This window comes from Lissotriton vulgaris, chromosome 6 (assembly GCF_964263255.1).
Source record: "Lissotriton vulgaris chromosome 6, aLisVul1.2, whole genome shotgun sequence".
Lineage (NCBI taxonomy): Eukaryota > Metazoa > Chordata > Amphibia > Caudata > Salamandridae > Lissotriton > Lissotriton vulgaris.
The window spans coordinates 1366127796-1366144897 of record NC_141694.1 but is presented as its reverse complement, the minus strand read 5'-3'; positions in this window follow the sequence as shown (position 1 = coordinate 1366144897).

Sequence of the window (17102 nt, the reverse complement as noted above, 5' to 3'; positions counted from 1 at the left end):
TATGAAAGGCCCAGAATTTGTGTTTTGGTCGAAAACAGGAGTTTTCAGCCCAATTTGTGCAGTCGTACCTCACCTGGTAGTCTTAGATGTGATATTTCCGCATCACTTCAGGAGTAAACCTAGGAGACTTTGTCCTCTGTAAAAAAACATCATAATAACATGCTTGCCTGTAGAGGTAAGTACAGCCGTATGAGTGCTATGTCTCAGATAATTTGCATAATTGATATGAAGCACCCAATGTGGTGTCTGGACTATGTTATCCTCAAGAATGCCTGAGGAAACATGACCTCAATGATAAGATTTAAATTAGCACCTCAAATACCAGTCAAATAATAAAATTGACTGAAAAAGGGAGTTCAAGATCTGTCATTTAGGAAAGTGGTGAAGGTTCATCTAAAATACTAAAGTGCAAAACAGAAGGTACAAATATATTCAATCTCAAGAATGCAGTCAAAGGACATAGAAATCATCTTCCATGAAGACACTAGGGGCCAGATGTACTACCATTCCGTTTTGCAGGTTGCAAATTGTGATTTTTTGCAACTCACAATATGGAATGTTCTAATGGTTCTTAGACACATTTAGCGATTCCCAATGGGGTCACAAATGACCTGCCTCATCAATATTCATAAAGCAGGTCACAGTTTGCGACCCATTGGGAATGGCCTACAATCACAGGGATGGTGGCCTGCTACATGAAAAAATTATTAGTTTTCTTTTCCTTTTTTGCAAATCTTAAACGGTGCTTGGGTATGTAGGTGCATATTAGCAAAATAAGGAATCGCAAAAATTGCGATTCCTTATTTTGCTCAAGCACTTAAGGAATCGCAATTTTGCGATTCCTTAAATGCTATGTAGGATTGAATTTTAAAATGCGATTGTGGCTTAAGGAATCCCAAAATACCACCCACTCCAAGTAGATAGTATTTTGCAATTTCCTTTCAAAATGCATTTTTTTTTAAAATTGAAAGTGCCATGTGGTGCACAGACATGCCCTTACGGCATGTATGTGCGCCACATGTACTTCGAGGCACATTCCAGGGGTGCAAATGGTGTCCTTTGGACACCCTGGCACTCTTGGAATTGCGATTCTCAAATTGCGATTTTCTCATACAAAAATCGCAATTTGAGAATGTATCCCCATTCATTCCTATGGGCCTCTTAGCCCATAGGAATGAATGGGACACTCATTCCTTAATTGCGGTTTGCAATTTGATAATCGCAATTAAGGAATGTTAGAGATTCACAAAAAAATTGCAAATTATTACCTACATTCCATTTTGCTATTCTCAAATAGCGATTCCTTAAAAATCGCTATTTGGGAATCGCAAAATGGAAATTATGTACATATGCCCCTTGGTGAGCTAATTTATTTTGACCTCAGGTGGAAACTTCAGATTCTTCCAGGCTGAAAAGAGAAAAGCAGCTCTTCACCCATGGAGAATATTTGTTGTTAGTAAACTTACACTTAGTTCCCTGATGGAATGTTGTGTCTCCATGCCATTCATAAGATATATACACACAGTGCAGGCATCATACTCAAAGCTTCATGTGCGTCACAGTGTTTCATTACATGCTAGTGATTCTCTGTTTAAACAGGTGTTGTATGTTCACCTCTAATGCTCTCATTATGAAAGGCCCAGAATTTGTTTTTTGGCCGAAAACAGGAGTTTTCAGCCCAATTTGTGCAGTTTTACCTCACCTGGTAGTCTTAGATGTGATATTTCCGCTTCACTTCAGGAGTAAACCTAGGAGACTTTGTCCTCTGAAAAAAAAAAAAATAATAACATGCTTGCCTGTAGAGGTTAATACAGCCGTATGAGTGCTATGTCTCAGATAATTTGCATAATTGATATGAAGCACCCAATGTGGAGTCTGGACTATGTTGTCCAGAGGAATGGATGAGGAAACATGACCTCAATGATAAGATTTAAACTAGCACCTCAAATACCGGTAAAATAATAAAATTGACTGGAAAAGGGAGTTCAAGATCTGTCATTTAGGAAAGTGGTGAATATTCATCTAAAATATTAAAGTGCAAAACAGAAGGTACAAATATATTCAATCTCAAGAATGAAGTCAAAGGACATAGAAATCATCTGCCATGAAGACACTAGGGGCCAGATGTACTACCATTCCGTTTTGCAGGTTGTATATTTTAATTTTTTGCAACTCACAATATGAAATGTAGTAACGGTTCTTAGACACATTTAGCGATTCCCAATGGGGTCACAAATGACCTGTCTCATCAATATTCATAAAGCAGGTCACAATTTGCGACTCATTGGGAATGGCCTACAATCACAGGGATGGTGGCCTGCTACATGAAAAAATTATTCGTTTTCTTTTCCTTTTTTAAGGGCAGGCAGTGGTCTGTGTGACCAATGTCTACTCTAAAAAACATATTTTCACATAGATTCATGAAGGCGAAGGAGTCCCAAGGAGACCCCTTCCCGTTTGCGACTGTCATACCACCTAGTTAAGGTAGGCATTTGTGGTTGCAAAACAACTGTACATACCAGTGCAACTCGCTATTAGGAAGGGAACGCCCCTGGCACACCCCTTCCTAATAGATACTCGCAAACTCTATTTTGTCTAGTTGGTAATAAGTTACAGACTCGAAAAAAGGGTCAGTACATGCTACAACCCTATTTTTGCGGTTGCGAATGGCCTGACCTTTCATTTTTTTCGACCGCTAAAATACATCCGTACATCTGGACAATAATCTTAAAATAGATGCTTCAATGAGCGAAATGGTATTTGGAAAAAATATCAAGTTGTAACTAGCATGCTAAGTAAAAAATCGGGAAAGTAATGCAGAAATATCAATGTCAAGAATATAATTTTTTTTCGGGTAAGTAATATCATTGTTAAGAATATCATTGTTGTTAATATTTGTTTCAAAAATAAAGTTGTAAAAACGTTTTATTTATTTATCTTATTGTGTTTTAGCTCATATATTAATTTTATGTGTTCTCATTGTTTATATGATTGCTAATAATATTCTTAAATATAGTTTGTAATTTGAAGTGATTTATAATTGTTATTGCAATTGCTAATAGTAATTTATAATGACATATTCGGTTGTTACGTAGTAATTCATTAACAATTTATTATTATTTATTGTTAGTTAAAATACTTGAGTATTAGCTATGTATATTGTTTAATAACTTGAACACGTTTACCGCAGTGAACATTCCGCTGCGGTGCGGGCGTTCTACAGAGTGGGTGGGGCTGCGTCGGCCAACGGTCGTGTGCAGCACCCGGAAGGCCGACGCGAGCACGGAACGGGTTAAGGATTAGCTATATTTTAGATGCAGGCTGCTAGGCTTTTTAGGGCTATATAGTCGGAAGTTACCTAAGTAATGATTGATTAAAAATTAATTATCAATGTATTATTTAATATTTATTTGGTTATTAATTATTAATTGTAATAACCTAATATATTACTTTTACTTTAGGTGTAGACTGTTGGGTTTGTAGAACTATACAATGGGAAGTTCATCACGTAATAAGAAATTATCAAAAATGTATTTCATATTAATTATATAATTGATAATTAATTATGTACATTATGATATTGATTTATTTTACATATATTCTAGTTGCAGATGGCTCGATTTTTCGGGATAAAGGATGGGCATTATTTACGTAATAATTAATTGATCATCAATTCTATAAATTGTCCCATTCATCTATATATTATTTATATTTAATTGAGAGGTGCTAGGTTTGTGGGGTTATAGTGTGGTAAGTGAATTAAATAATAAATAAATAACAATTTGTTCATTGATAATAATTATACATTTTATGTAATAATCATGACCATTATTTAATTCTTTTTTATCTTTTAAATATATTAAATCTTTGTTTGGTTAATAATAATGTTCGCCTGCCACCCAATCAGTATTCTGGACCGCCCACCATAAGGGCGGGGGTCCCGTTGGGAGAATTAGGATGTGTCTGCCACAGTGGCGTGCACATCCTTCATTTTTAGCATTAACACGGGCGGTGCACTCTGCACCGCCCGCCACAATGCTAAAAATGAAGGATGCTAAAATGAAGGATTTGCATGTACAATGCTTTGTACATGCAAATGTATGGTACCCCCCTTGTGCACCCCCACCTCGGCCTTCACCTGGGGGGCCCGCAGGGGCCCCCCAAAGCAAAGACCGCCTGCCTTTCCATGGAGGCATCGCCGCCGCGGAAAGGCACCTATTCACACGCATCCAAATATGGCTGACGGTGTCTGATAGACACCGCCACCATATGTAACCTTTTCTGCCCCGGCCGCAAGGCGACCGGGGCTGAAAAGTGGCGGGCGGTGTTTTCCTCTGCTGCGGTCCGCCCGCCATTGTAATGTGGCGGGGGGAAAAGGGTGGCGGGCGGGCATTTTGTCGGGCAGATCACCACCGCCACCATGGCGGTGGCGATCCGCCGACATCATAATAGACCCCTTAGTGTGTTCAAAGTACTTTCACTACTGTTGCACAGACTGGAGTGAAAATTAATTATTGTAAAAATATATATGTCCGAGGTATCGGAACCACTTCTGCTCGCCTCTATAGCAAGGTCAGCCAAGGACTCCTGCCAGGTGCAGCTCGTGACTGCACGAGGAGCTGAAAAAACTGGATTTTTGTCTCAAGACCTGGCTGCTCTGCACTTTAGGGGCCGGAATGCCAAAGGGACCCGAGGGAGCGGTTTGGACTTTTAATAATGCCGTGAAAACTCTCCATTTCATCACTGCGCCTTTGCCCTGAATATAATGTTTCCACCTCCAGCCATACTCACCAGGAGCAGTGGCTTCTGGGAGTTGAAGTGTTTTTGAGCCACTATGGAACTACAACCATGTGACTTTTGGGGTGGAACTCACTTACCTGCCAATCTGATGGGAGCAGGACACATAAAGACGTGGGTGGAGTCTAAACGCGGTAGCTGTGGCAACTGAAGAAGGCTTTCACGCCGAAATGCATCTTGCCTTGCAGTCTTCATTAAACAGCTCCCAACAATCCCTTTGTGTGGCCTCCTAACCTTTTCCTGCTGGAGAGGTGTACTGTGTAGAGATAATTCACGTACTAGCCAGAAGTGCGCAGGAGGCTCCGTTCCAGAAAGCGGCAGAAGTTATGCTGGCACCAGCTGTTGAAGCTTGTTCTTTTTTGTCCGAGGTATCGGAACCACTTCTGCTCGCCTCTATAGCAAGGTCAGCCAAGGACTCCTGCCAGGTGCAGCTCATGACTGCACGAGGAGCTGAAATCACTGGATTTTCGTCTCAAGACCTGGCTGCTCTGCACTTTAGGGGCCGGAATGCCAAAGGGACCAGAGGGAGCGGTTTGGACTTTTAATAATGCCGTGAAAACTCTCCATTTCTTCGCTGCGCCTTTGCCCTGAATATAATGTTCCCACCCCCAGCCATACTCACCAGGAGCAGTGACTTCTGGGAGTTGAAGTGTTTTTGAGCCACTATGGAACTACAACCATGTGACTTTTGGGGTGGAACTCACTTACCTGCCAATCTGGTGGGAGCAGGACACATAAAGACGTGGGTGGAGTCTAAACGCGGTAGCTGTGGCAACTGAAGAAGGCTTTCACGCCGAAATGCATCTTGCCTTGCAGTCTTGATTAAACGGCTCCCAACAATCCCTTTGTGTGGCCTCCTTGGCCTCCTATCCTTTTCCTGCTGGAGAGGTGTACTGTGTGGATACATATATGTATATATATATATATATATATATATATATATATATATATATATATATATATATATATATATATATATATATATATATATTCACAGAAAAAAACATAGGTTTTAGGCCATATATAGTTAGGGATTAGCATTTACAAAACCTTAATATACTCGCACAAAACCATAGAAATTCGCATATATAGTTAGATGCAATAACTATATATCGCGCACCCGCAACCCACTGCTGATGATGTCACATATTACATCATTCATGACATGGCCAGTGACATCACTGATGACATCACTGATGACATCACTGATGACATCATCCAGTGACCTTAAGTTTCTGTAAAGTTAAAATATGTCTTACATATTGAAGAATAAGTGGATGTATAAGTGTCTGGATGAAGGATTTAGTAGGTGCATGACTGACTGTATGAGTAAATGATTAAATGTGTCTCACTGAGTGCATGGGTTAGTGACTAAACTGTCTTAATTTGTGCATCATTATTACTGTAGTTCTGCAAACTGCTGCATGTGTTGATCAGTAGCTATATGAGTAACTAAATGGGTTATTGATTGGTTGCCCAAATATTTGTATGGGAGAGTGAGTGTGTGAGTGGGGGTGGCTGGGAGGTGTGTGACTCTGTGCATAGATATGTGAGCAGTTGATTCAGTAGATGTATGGGTTCAAAAGTGCATGTGAAAACAGCTGTATGGGCGGTTGACTATCAGCATGAGTGCATTGGTGAGTAATTGGATTTATCAGTGCTATATGTCAAAGTAAGTACATATGTAAAACACAGTACATGTAAGAGTTGACATATATAAAAAACTGTGCATAAGAGCCAGTGAATGTGTGAGTGGCTGTATGGATCATTGTGAACATGTATCAGGGATTGTATAAGAGAGTAAATATGTGTTAGTATATGTTTGATTAAGTAAGGTGTGTATAACTGTATAGTTGAGGAAATGGAGGTGTGATTGATTCTTTGCATGACTGACTAGGTGTGTGAGTAACTCCATGGATGAGTGACAGTCTGTGAGAGTCTGTTTACACTGATTGTATCTAAGGTTATATTAGAGTCTGAAGAGGTTGATCGTATTATCACATGAATGATATCATCAGTGATGTGATCAGTAATGACAAATGAGATGTTATCAGTGATGTCATTTGAGATGTCATCAGTGATGTCATCAGTGATGTCACTGACCATGTCATGAATGATGTCATCAGTGATGTCATCAGTGATGTCACTGACCATGTCATGAATGATGTAATATGTGACATCATCAGCAGTGGGTTGCGGGTGCGCGATATATAGTTATTGCATCTAACTATATATGCGAATTTCTATGGTTTTGTGCGAGTATATTAAGGTTTTGTAAATGCTAATCCCTAACTATATATGGCCTAAAACCTATGGTTTTTTCTGTGAATTTCAATGTTTTTTTAATAGCAAATATCAAAAACTGTCAAATGTCAAGTACGTGATAGGTCAAAACTTTTTCGTGTTTATGCACGCTGATGTGCTTTGAACGCTGCCCCCCCCCCTCTTTTCTCTTAGTAGTACTCTCTCTTTGCAGATAGTGAAGGGTAGTTAACGCAGGCCTTTGCCCCCGTTCTAATCCATCGTGTCTGCTTCTCTCTCCATTTGATTGATTGTTATCCAAGCATTTACTGTTTGAGAATTAGTTCTCTTTGGTTCATTCTCTATTTACAAACAAGCACAGAGTCGCAATACTCTGTTTAGTCTTTGCAGATAGTGAAAAATTGTGTAAAAAAACAAAAGGAATCGAGCAAAATCAGTAGGCCACTAATGGGATCTCTTTTTGACCTAGCTAAAATAGAAACATTAAGAACAACCCTTCATGAGAAATACGAAACTAGTGAGATGAACTGAGCTCCACACGATGATGGCTGCAAGACAGCTCGGCTCCGCCACCCACCCCACCCAAAACAACGACAAACCCTATGCAAATATTATAAATATATACAACACACCAGCAAAGTAACAGGGTAAAACATTTTATTAAATAACTATTTACATAACTATTTAATACTTTTTGTTGCCCGATCCGGCTAGCTCAATCGATCGAGCATGAGACTCATGCACTCTAATCTCCTTGGCCTCAGTCAAGCATCAATACTAAAATTTTAATACACAAGTGTTCGTTCATGGTTTTGGTCCCTGAGTTGCTTCGATGTCACTGCCTTGCACAAATGGCATAAGTCCTGGATGTTGGGTGCCATACTTCAGAGTTCTGAGCAGCGCTTGTAACACTGTCTAAACCTTATTTGCACCTGCTGCAGCTTCACTATTCTCAAAGTAAGTGGGGGCCGTTTGTGGACCTGACTGCATTTGAAAACAATGTGATATGGTACCTCCCTAAACCGCTTGACGGAGGCCCCCGAGGGGCGGTGTGATGGCACGGACTCGGAGAAGACGCTTGGCTCCGACCCCTTCCCCAAGTCTTATAGCACTGGTGTAGCCTGAGATCGCACCCGACATAAGCGGCCGGCTCCCGGGGTCAAGCTGTCTTTGACGTTTTGTAGCCTTTCGAATTCTATCCTTAGATGGCATTGTCTAATTTCCAAATAATCTGCAGTTGAATCTGTGGTGAAATATAATAAAAAATGTTATTAACCACTATTACCAAACAGTAAATCAATAACAGTAAGAACTAGATTCGACAATGCTATAAAAAAAAAAAGTATGCACAAGGATGCAGGGGGTATCACTTTGACACCCTCTGACACCCTCAAAACAGGCACAAGTGCCATGTAGCAAGCAAACCAGCCCTAAGGGCAGGTCTGCCTTTCACATGACATAGATGTGCGAGCACACATGTGCATGCACACCGGAATCGGTATTTTACCATGAAGTTTGATTTCATGCTAAAATACCGATTCGTTAAGGCCTTTGGGACTCAGAAGACTCCCCCCTACATAACAAATTAACAGAATAGGTAAAATTACCGATACGGTATTTTACCGAACAAATAATTTTTCCGATTCTGTAAATGTAGATTTACCTACATGTGGCCTTGGATTTAAGCCCCTACATACCGATTGGCCATTTACCGGTCGGAAACGGCCGAAATTGGCCGTAACCGGTCGGTAAATGGCCTGAAACAACCACCTACATCGGGCCCTAAGTGTGCATGCATTTGATTTCAAACAAAGTTTTAAAACATTTTATGTAAAACAATAATACACCTAGGACCAGATGTAGGTAAATCACATTTATCGATTTTGAAATACCGAATATTACTGAATTTACCGATTCGGTATTTCAAAATCGGTAAATGGGATGTAAGTACCAACATCTGATTTATTACCGATTCCTTAAAAATTCGGTATTTACCGATTCGGTAAATACTGAATCGGTATTTCCTATTGTATCCTATGGGCCTTGAAGCCCATAGGATTCAATTCAAATACCGATTCAGTATTTACCGAATCGGTAAATACCGAATTTGTCAAGGGTGCAGGGGGTATCACTTTGACACCATCTAGCACCCCCAAAACGGGCATGTGTGCAATGTGGCACACAGACATGCCCTAAGGACACGTCTATCTGTCACATGGCATATGTGTACATGCACAGATGTGCATGTACACAGGAATCGGTATTTTACCATGGATTTGTATTCCATGGTAAAATACCGATTCTGAAAGCCATGTGCCAATGGAAAATTGGCTACCCACATTTCAATCTTGCATTTTCGGTAAAATTACTGAATCGGTAAAATTACCGATTCGGTAAAATTACCGAAAACGCAACATTTAAGGGCAAAGTAATTAATTTTACACATGGGGGCGTATTTACAAGGGCCGTACACTACAAGGAAAATGACTTCAAATGACCAGACACACATGGGGACGTATTTACAAGGCACATGAACCCGGAGGAAGTGACTTGAAATTGCTAAGCACACATAGGAGAGTATCTACAATGCCCGTGCAACACTTATGCATCATTTTTTACATGTACACCGTAACATTAACAACACAATTACATCATATATCTGTTCCGCAAAAGCGACACATTGCAGGAGTCACATCATTTTACCATCAAAAACAATTACACCAATACCTTAAGAAACATGGAAGTGGTGAAAAAAGCCAAGCTTGACGTTATGGCAGCCACGAGGTATCTAGGCTCCGCCACCCCCCCAACTGCTCCAAGCATGTCTGTCCCACCGCCCGCCACGCCCATTAACGGTAACATGAAATAGATACAAATCAGCAGATACCTACCCCCATTCCGGAAACTCCCGAAGTGCAACAGGACCACGGTTACGCCCATCCGGAAGATGAGGCCTCGACACATGCAGGGCGGGGACCGGCTAATCGCCATCAGCCGTGGGGTGGAAGGCCCAAAATGTACTGGTCTCCCGATTCCCTTCTTCTGCCGCCTTGCAGGCCACGGGGGGGGATGTCTTGCCTCTGCCTCCGACCCCCCCCCTCTTATCACCTGGTCCGGACATCACGGATATCAACGCCAGGTGTTGGCGTGGGGTGCGCTGGGAGGGAGAGGCGGCGCGAACGAGCCTCTCCCACCCCCCCAGGTGGGGGCCCCTCAGCTGCACCCCCAACGCTCCACTCACCCAACAAGGGTTCCTCCACTCTTGCGATGCAGCGGCGCTGCACTCACCCGACAAAAGGTCTCGTCCACTATTGCGAGGCAATGATGCTCCGCTCACCCAGCGGGGGTCTCGTTCACTGTTGCGGTGCAACAACGCTTCTAGTTTCCTGCGTCCAGAAACGTTCTCCTCAACTTTGAAGATTCTATAAGAGCCACGGGGGCCCCCAACCTCCGATGGGGAATGACTGCCATGATCACCCACGGAACGACCACGACGTAGCCGCGGGACGTCGGCATGCTCATGCCGGCGCCGGCCTCAGTCTTGAAATCACCAAAATCCTGCAAGACTACCAACTTGATCAGTTCCGGTGGGACACCAGTATGACCCGGTAGGAGAGATTGTTGCCTCCCACCCCACTTTGACTGATGGTTCATGTCGGCTGTCCCCTCTGCTACCCTTCAATGAAAACTTTTGGACTGCCGAAAGAGGTCCCGGTCCAACCACGAGTTGGTGGAGACATTTTGACTATACTTGGACCTTCCTGACCTCACCCAAAATGGCGCTGGTACAAATGAAACTCTCAACTCCTTGTTGTGCCCCGATTGCTCAGCCTTGATATCATGAGATATGTATGCAGTTTTTAGTACATGAATTGATATGGGATAAGACTGATTACACGTTCGAACAATGAATTGATATTAAGTTCTAATGCATCATTGATTACTGTATTTATTATTGAAGGTTCGAATTGTCGACACTTTTGGTACTTGCTTACAATGAATTATCGATATGATTTTGTTGCACTTGTCGCACTTTTTACTATGAAATCAACGACCACTGACTCTCTGTTATGTTTTCCACAAATAAATACCCCCCCCCATTTACAGTTCCAGCCTGCTCCGTGGCCGGCCCACGGGGTTGTAAGCCTGTATTTGGGCACCAACATTTTTATTAAAGGTTTTTGAAAAAGAAAACGTAGTTGTAAAGCGTAGATTGGTAAGTTTCGAAGAAATGGCCACTGTTTCCGATTTTTTTTTTGTTAAAAAAAAAGCAGGTGAAATGAAGCAGCTCAATTAGTTAAGGGTTAAAAAGTATAGTACGCAGAAACATTGAAAATATGAATGGTCCAGGTTTGTTGTGTGTTTTTCATTTTTCTACAGCATAAAGCAATCGATAAAGATCCTGGTATTTAGCCTCTACTTTATATGCTACCTGTATCAGGAAAGTAGTTTTAAATGCCCCTAAGCCACCCCGAACGAATGTAACCTGGCCCCCCTAGTACGAACGAAAACGACCCCGTACCACTGTAGGTTATCTCTCTTCCTCAAAAATGACAAAAATTACCTTCTAGAACGTTTTGGACATTGATGATTTTCATATGACCTATTTATTAAAGTAATACTCATCTCTCCGCATCTCTACACAAGTCAATCTCATCTGCCTAAAGTTCTTTTACAGATCTAGGACCGTTTCCCTTGCCTCTGACTCACTTATTGCTAAGTCATTGGTGGATGTTTTTGCCGGTCGGGGATTATCCACCAAATCTCGAAGTTTTGCTTTAGAATAATTAAAAGGGTGCCACCTCTCCATGTGCCAATGCATGATATGATTACCATAGCTATATATTTTTTTGGGTCCCTCTCGAGAGTTTGTTTTTGGCAGATGAGGCAGGTAACAAAACTGGCATTAACTTTCTTTTCATGAGAAGGAAAAGAAAAAAATTGCCAGATCAAATTCACTTTCACATGGGACGTTCTTGGCATTTCTTTCAGAAACTTTTACATCACTGTGTCATTTCTTTGTCTATCCTGCTTAAAGCAATGTCATGTAAATAGTTGTTTATAAAGTTTTTTTTAACGTGTTTACTTTGTTGGAGCGTTGTATATATTTATAAGTTATTAAAGTGTTATAATCCTACAACTTTGTTGGAGTGCTATATATTTTTAATGTGACACATAATTGTGAAGACTTTGATGTACAAAAAGGCATCCCTGGAATCTTCCGCTTCAGGCTCGGACCCACACACCCTCACAGTGAGAATTCCCTCCCCAAGCACAATACAGGATGGTTATCAGAAATATAGGAACGCGTGTGGTGTGACGGATCTCATCGGGTGGGGGCCTTGATCTACTGTAACTCCTTTGAACAGGGGTGATTCTCTACAGCTGGAGCCATAAACTACATCTGCAGGGCTAAGTGATAGCCTGAGACCGGCCTGCACAATCAGACACAGAGGAAGAGGAGTGTCAGAGGGTGCGGTAGTGAATAGGGTGAAAGGGAGGTGTTGGGCGGGCACAGGGTGTGATTCTCAGGGAAGAGCAGCGCAGATGGGGGAGGTTTATGGCCCATGCATGAGAGAGAGAGCGGGGGTGACCAGTGCGTGGGGGAGATGCTTGCGAGGGTGGGGAGCCATGCTGAGGATCGGCGGCGTGCAGAGAGTGGGTCTGGTCAAGGCATCTAAAATGGCTGCCGTGCTCAACAAAAGTGTGGCATTGCAAAAAAGGCAAGATGGCGCAGACAATGTTTATCAATAAGGATTAATTTATAACAATTATTTTTAACAAAATATTTACTCGCAGTGACAAAATAGCGGTCAACAGTTCCTGATTTCCATTGAATCGAACGTTAACAGACGTCACGCAGCAAAAAAAAAAAACGCTCACGCACAGCCTCTGGAAGACATGTATCAACATATATGAGCCTCCTCAGCCACCCTCAGAAAACATAAGGGGTCAGGATACGTCTCCCGTACCCCCTTATACCTAGTAATTTAATTAAATCAAAACACAAAATGGCGAATTCCCGTTTCGCTACCAGTTTGTGGCCCGGTTCGCGAACCGAGAAGCGCTTCTACCGTGAAAAATCAAATTTTAATTATTTGCCCCACCGTACCCTTTAATAACCCCAACATCATTCCTAGGGGGTCAAGAGGAGTCTACCTTGCCCCCTTTCATTAAATTCCCCCTTCGTTTTTCTCCTCCTCTTGTCTCTCGATCCTACCGAGAGACAAGATGGCGGCCGCACCGGACTGTTTAGAATGTTGACAGACACCGGAGAGCCAATCAGCTTCGCTACGCAAAGCTCCGTAACGCGAAAAGTACGTGATCTGGTGCGCTATCTAGGATGCTGTCACAGATATATCTGTTTTTTTAAACGTTAATTTCTCAAAATCCACTGGAGCACATATATTGAGACCCAGCACAGGCACATCGGGCTAACAGTCCCTATAATTTTGCCAAGTTTCGTGTAAATCCATTCAGCCGATTCCGTCCACAAACGGCAAAGTTATTAGACATAGAATTTTCAAAAGTTCCATAGAGAAAAAATCCTAACTATATATACCTTCTGGCGACCGCCAGTAGGTAATATATATATATATATATATATATATATATATATATATATATATATATATATATATATATATATATATATATATATATATATTACCTACTGGCGGTCGCCAGTAGGTAGTTATAGTTAGGATTTTTTTCAATGTTAAATCTCAAAATTCTATTTGGAATAACTTTGGCACCGGTTGACGAATCTGCCTGAAAATTTCAGGAAAATGGCCTCGTCGAGCTCCGGTCCTTCCCTGAAAGTTTGGGGGGGATACAATAAGCGGGGGCCGAGATAAAAGGGGGGTCCCAAAACGCGTTTTCCCCATGTTAATTTCCATAGGGCGGTCGATTTCACTTTTAGCCCGAACGGCTGAATGGATTTACACCAAACTTGGCAAAATTGTAGGGACTGGTAGCCCGATGTGCCTTTGCTATGTCTCAAGATATGTGCTCCAGTGGATTTTGAGTAATTTAGGTCCAAAAAAATATATATATCTATAGCAGCGCACAGGTGCGCGCACCGGAGTGCGCTCCAGGCGCGACACGCGAGGTGCGCATGGAAAGCTGATTGGCTCTCGGGTGTCTGTAAACATTCCAAACAGTCCAGAGCGGTCGCCATCTTGTGTCTCGGTAAAATCGAGACATAAGAGGTGGCTAAAACAAAGTGGGAACTGACCATAAGGCGTCAGGGATAGACCCCTTTGACCCCCTAGGTTTGATGTGGGGGCTATAAAAGGGCCCCGCGGGGCATTTAAAATATTTTTTTTTTTTCGTTTTGCGCGGGGGAAGCGCTCGGTGCGCGCACCAGGTAGCGCACCGGGGAGCGTAAAATGAGGGAAAAAGATGACAGAGTTTTAAAAAAATGAAGTTTTCATTTAGAAATTGGAGGTAGTTCTTAAAAGAACTTTTTTTTTTCTTCTTTTTGTTGTTTTATAATTTTTTTGTGTTTTTGGAACTTTTTAAACTTTTTTTGGCTTTTCAAAACAGTTTTATATTTTTTTTGTATTTTTTAGGGGGAGAAACAAAAAAAGGGAATTGAAACTGGCTCAACTGGAGCAAAAAAACAAAAAACCCCAAAAATTATTTCTTTTTGGGGCACTTGTGATTATCACCTGCAAGGACGATGAGCTTAATACTTTGTTCCCCATAGGAGATAAGCTTGCCACAAGCAGTGCAAGTAATTTTAAAATCAGCAAATCTCGGCTGAATGCAAGGCATCACCTCAGATGTTTCTGGTTGCGAGGAAGAGGGTTGTTTTCTTTGGGAGGGGGTCCTTGATGACTGGGGGAGGTTACTGGCCAGTTCCCGGAACTCTGCGCGAGAGTAGTTGTTTGGATGCTTTCTTGTCATGTGCCGAATCATGGTATAGTTACCAAAAGAATATTTCTTATTTGGGTTGCCCCGTGAAAGTTCATCATTGCAGATGAGGCAAGTGACTTTTGGCGCATTCACCTTTTTTTGCCCCTCTGGAATTGAAAAAAACTGCCAAACAATGTGTGGTTTGGGTTTATAAGGTGTGTTTTCTTCAGGCAGCCATCTTCTTCTCCCCTCCTCCTCTTCCTCTTCCTCCTCCTCCTGTTCTTGACCACCAATATAATTTGGAGCTGGTCCTCTTGGTGGTGGTGGTGGTGGTGGTGGCTGAGATGCCCCTGCTGCTGCTGCTACTGAAGCCATTTTAAAGTACAAAAAGGTACAGAGAGTTCCAAACAGATCTTCCTCAGTCAAAGGACAAAGTCAGAATAAGGAAAAAAGGTGGGGGCTTTCATCATTTGGAAAACAAAACTGTCCTGAACCAATGAGAAGTGTTATTTTCAGGTCACAAGACCAGGGGCTTCATCATTATGAAACTAAAACTGTTATGAACCAATGAAAAGTGTTATTTTCTGCTCACATGACCCGACGCGCTTACGCTACGCGCACGGGGGCGCGCAGCGTAAGCGCGTCGGAAGTTTACGTTTTGCGATCGTATTCGTTCGAGTACTTCCGGGTGCGCTTACGCCGTGCGTATCACGCGGTCGCGGCTACGCGATACGTCACGATCATGTTTTCGTTTGCGATATTGGCGCTCACGAGACGCTCCCCGGAGCGCGCCCGGGGGCGCTTTTCAGAAATACGCTTTTCGGGGCGCACTCCGGGGCGCGCTCTGGGAGCGCTCCCCCCAAAAATTAAAAAAAAAAAAAATGGGATAATTGTAGAGACAGGTAGCCCTATTCTGAAGTGGTTTGTAAAAAAATTAACTTTATAAAAATATGTATTGTGCTACATTGGGCTTAATATATGTTAGAGCCAAAATGTAGCCCAAATGTAGCCCAAAGTAGCCCAATGAAGCCCAAAGATGGCCACCAGAGATCAAAAATTGTAAATGTAGCCCAAAATTCAACTAGATGTAGCACAACTGTAGCCCAATGACAGAATGTACCAGAGTGTTAAAAAGAACAACTAGAGTGCTAACAGTCTTATTTATAAAGTGAAACTTATAGTAAGGAATTAGCATTTAAAAAACCTATGAAATTCACTGAAAAAAACCATAGGTTTCACACCAGTTATAGTTAGGAATTAGCATTTAAAAAACCTATTAAATTCACTGAAAAAACCATAGGTTTCACACCAGTTATAGTTAGCTGGAAATTTTACTGATATAAAACCATTGAAATTCCCACGTTATAGTTAGTCGGACTCACTATAACTTGCGCGTGCAATGCACTGCTGATGACATCACATATTACATCACTCATGACATGGTCAGTGACATCACTCATGACATCACTGATGACACCATCCTTGTGACACAGTGACAGACCTCCTTTCAGTGTAATGTAACCCATGAAACACATATTCAAAAATAGAAACTAATATTTTCAAAAAAGTGGATATACCCATACCAGTTACAACAACCAATTCAGTAATACCACCATCTAATACACATCCACTCATGTGTATGTATATGGGTTATTAGATATTTTTATTAGTATCAGTATGAGTGTCTATATGGTTTGGTGGGGGTATTACTTAGCACATAGATGCATGAGTGACTGACTCTTTGTTTGTATGTGTTTTGAAGACAACATATGTACAGGACTGTATGGGTGGATGAGTGTCTATATGTGTTTGTTAGTGAGTGAATGACTGTCTCACTAGTGTCTTTATCAGTAACTACATATGTTTTAATCTAATATATATGAATATTGATGTATATAAGTGAGTATATGTGAGAGTAAGAGATTGTAAGAGTTCCTGTTTAAATAAGTATGTGTTTCTATAAGTGATTGTTTAAGAGAATAAATATGTGTAATTTTAAATAGAAGTAAGGTGGAAGTGTGTGTATAACTCTATATTCAAATAAATGGATGTCCAATAGTTTATTTGCACGTGTGAATATGTGTGTGAGTAACTTTTGGATGAATGTCGGTGTGTAACAGGATGTATAGGTGTATCACTTCATATGATGAGTGAGTATATGTATGAGTGACTATATAGAACTG